At 30.6% G+C, this 3,998-nt stretch overlaps 1 protein-coding gene across 1 annotated transcript in view; it reads left to right on the forward strand.

The window, feature by feature from the left end:
* Positions 1–3,303: 3,303 nt before the first annotated feature.
* The window catches only part of LOC106461872 (protein phosphatase 1 regulatory subunit 42-like), a 32,977-nt gene continuing 32,282 nt past the window's right edge, over positions 3,304–3,998 (forward strand). The window contains exon 1 of the mRNA XM_022388946.1: positions 3,304–3,495. The gene's annotated coding sequence lies outside the window, so the exon portion shown is untranslated. The remainder of the gene's footprint in view (positions 3,496–3,998) is intronic.

A 3,998-nucleotide genomic window follows, 5' to 3' on the forward strand; every position in this document is an offset into this window, starting at 1 on the left:
TTTAAAAATTGGTATATATTGTTGTAAATACAAAAGAGCTCAAAATATCAAATAAGAAAATACCTAAATAAAAAAAGGTTTACTGTTATTTAGTTTGGTTCAAAACTTACAAAATCTTCATTGCATTCACTGTAATTTATTTTTTATTATTATTTAGGGAGCATTATAAATAGTTATGTTTTTAAAAGAAAAACTACTATTGTTATAAATAACATATTAAATTGAACTAAACTGTGCATGTCTATTTAAATATATTTATACATGGCTTGTGTATATCGTATATATATTATTCATACCTTCGGTGTATAGGACGCAAGCAGATTTTGACATCAAATTTTGGGGTAAAAAAGTGCGTCTTATACACCGAAAAATACGGTACTTATTTTTTTTACCACATGTTTCGTTTTTAAGTTTTTTAAAGGTATAATGAACTGTTTTTTACACCCTAGAAGAAGCTACCGAGTAAAAAAAAACGTGGGTTAATAAAATAATTGTTTCCTAAAGTTGTAAGGTCGTTATCTTTTTTGAAACAGTGGTGAAAAATTTTAGTTTAAAAAATATTCTTCGTTCAGATTTTTTACAAACTATGTGACATATATTTTTTATATTTAGTTATTGTACTGATTTTCAATTATATATCTTGAAAATGTATTTAAAAAGTACAGAATAAAGAGGAAGGATCCTCGAAAAATTATAGGAAAGTTATATAGAATGTGGAACAAAGAACAGATTGATATTTACTTTATGTTACATAGTTGTAACATTAATGGGACCTCCTATTACATTATGTAAGACATATTTATATCATAAACATGGTTCATGTTTGCTTCTACTGATTTTTGAAATAATATACTTTCAATGTGTGAAAGTAATAACATACCATTGAGCTACTCTTATCGAATAGAGGAATTTGACCGTCGCTCTTGTACCCACGGCTCTAAAGTGCGAGCGCGATGTTTCGGTAATCGGACACGAACCATGGTACCTCATATTCAGAGACCAAATCCTCAATCACCAGGCCACACCAAGACCGTTAAAAAAATTAAAATTTTTAACCATATTGGTAATAAAAACACTACACTGTAATAAACAATCAAAATCTAGTATGAATCTATTAGTTCTTTACTAGAGTGTTTATATACGTTTAGAGAAAATAAAATCGTACGTAAGGTGTTTATCATCTGTATCTGCCTAACAGCTAGCTTAATTTTGATTAATATTATTTAATATATTATTTAAATATATGTTGTTTTTTGTACAATTTTGCATAGCGGCGCAGTTGCTATAGTAGCAGATGCAAACAAAGAACACACTCAACTGTGATAAGAGACGTTATATACGTTTAACAAACACACGAAAGGTAACTGCAATATTAGTTTTTCATTTGTTATTTTTCTTTTTTATTCCGTATTTTAAAATTAAAGTATTCTCTAACAATTCACCAAAATATCTAAATATAAGATTTATAGCTAAAGTAATATCTTGGTAGTGACAATAGTGTACATTACGCTGTAACTGTAAGTCTATTTTAAGATAAAAATATTTTCACTCGCTCTCACGTTACTGTGTTGGGTGTAATAATGCTTTGTGTTTATACCTTTACCGTAAGTGTAATAAAGAAAATGGTATTATATTACTATCGCTGTACTGTAATTGAAAGAACGCTACTATGTATATTATACTATAACAGTATAAGCTATATGTTATAAGTTATATAATGAAATATATTATATTATCTTTTTGTACTTTTTAAGTTATACGGTGACATATATTTTTCTCAGGATGTGGGGGTAGCAGCAAGGGACGGGAATTGAGTGGATAAGGAATTTCGTTTAGATTTTTTTTCTTTTTTTTTTTTTGTAAAACGAGGCAACTATGTTTAAGGTGTGTTCTTTACTGTAGAAATATCATTATTCTTATTTAAATAACAGACTGATATTTACCTATTCTGATAGCTTGGTTTTGTTGGCACTGTATTAATTTAATTTCTAGTTACTCTGTTACTGCATTATACAACAAACTTTATGTAAACTTTGTATATAAGCGAAATTGAATGCAAGTTGCAATCGTTTAATATTCCCGCGATTTTACGAAGGTGGCTTATTCTCTTGGCCCCCCAGTGGCACAGCGGGGACTTACAACGCTAGAAACCGGGTTTCGATACCCGTGGTAGGCAGAGCACAGATAGCCCATTGTGTAGCTTTGTGCTTATTTCCAAACAAACAAACAAACTTATTCTCTGACTTAATTTGTTAATGATAATAGTAAAAGTATTACATGCAGGGGTGTGGTGCTTATGGAGCACAGCTCCGGCTTACGTTGAAGGAAGCTGAGTTGCTTGTATTCTCTCGGTAATATATGCTTATAAATAGGGGAGAAAATTATAATTTTAACGGAAAGTAGGAATCATTGGTTATTTGTAGAATTACTATAAGAAGTATCCAAAACAAAATAAATGCTGCAATAAAAAGTACACAAACAATAAGAATGATCAAACATACTATTGGTGTGCTTTGTAGTCACTATGAGAAAAACCTATGCACTGGATAGGTGAAATGGAGAAAAAGTGTCATTGGCTACTATTCAGTTCTTCACATTATATAGCCGCACAATAGTAGATATAATTAATAAACTTAGTAATAAGAAAATTGTTTAATCCCGAAGTCTAAGTTCAAGGGAGGTCCAGTTCAATCTACACTTTGATCAACGGGTGTTATTGGGTTAAACTAGTTTCGGAGAATTCCACTACTCATCAGTAACCCTGAAATATAAAAATAAATTAATATACCGTCTAAATTAATGATCAATTATACTTTATACATATAAAGAATAAATATTAAATATACTATTATAAATAAATAAATACAAAGAACGATTTATATACAAGAGTATTAAAAAATTATGAATTTTAAAATGAAGTAAGGATCCCTGCTATAAAAAGTAATAAAACAAGAATTAAAACCACAATCACAAATTTATATAATTTAATCCTTACTTTGGCCTGCATATATAAAACTGCCAAAGTGGGGATTAATTTTTTTAAATTTCTGATTGTGGTTTTAATTCTTGTTTCATTGCTTCTTATAGTAGGATCTTTACTTTATTTTAAAATCATAATTTTTTAATACTCTTGTTTCTTTGCTTTTTATAATAGGATCCCTACTTCATTTTAAAATTCATAATTTTTAATACTTTGTTTGCTTACTATTTATGTTATACCTGTATATCTCTATATTTTTAAACTGTCTCGTGTCCATCCATCGAGCCCCCCAGTGGCAGAGCGGTATGCCCGTGGTGGGTAGACCACAGATAGCCCATTGTGTAGCTTTGTGCTTAACTACAAACAAACAAACTATCCGTCGATATGTAACGTTATTGGATGGATTGAAAATATATTTAAGTACGTTTATGATCTATTTACCATTTATATCATAACTGGAAATGTGTATGGATTTTTATCGGAACATCAAAAGCGGATACCCGCAGATCAGTCAAGTTAGCTGGAAAATCTTGTAACGATCGTCCGAACCGTCTAGGCGCTAGGCCCGCTGACGTGATCTGGTAGGTAAGTAGTAGACAAAAAAGTTCCTGTTTTAGAAATTTTTAAATTGTTATACCAGAAATGTTAGCGACCTTTATAGCATATTATTAGTATATATATGTCCATAGTATATCGTAATCAATACCTTGAATGGTCGGTTTTTCGCATAGGAATTCGATAGGGTGTTTTTTTCGGCGTGTGAATTATTTGGAATCCTTGTCGATCCCTGCTATTAAATACTACTACCATACTTAAAATTCAGTTTAATACTAATGTACGTAGTCTCAAATAATTAGTGCTACACATATTTTCTTTGTCTAAAATGTTTGTTTTTTTGTTTTGTTTTTGAATTTCGCGCAAAGACTACACGAGGGCTATCTGCGCTAGCCGTCCCTAATTTAGTAGTGTAAGACTAGAGGGAAGGCAGCTAGTCATCACCACCCACCGCCAACTCTTG

Source organism: Limulus polyphemus, unplaced genomic scaffold (assembly GCF_000517525.1).
Source record: "Limulus polyphemus unplaced genomic scaffold, Limulus_polyphemus-2.1.2 Scaffold1050, whole genome shotgun sequence".
Classification (NCBI taxonomy): domain Eukaryota; kingdom Metazoa; phylum Arthropoda; class Merostomata; order Xiphosura; family Limulidae; genus Limulus; species Limulus polyphemus.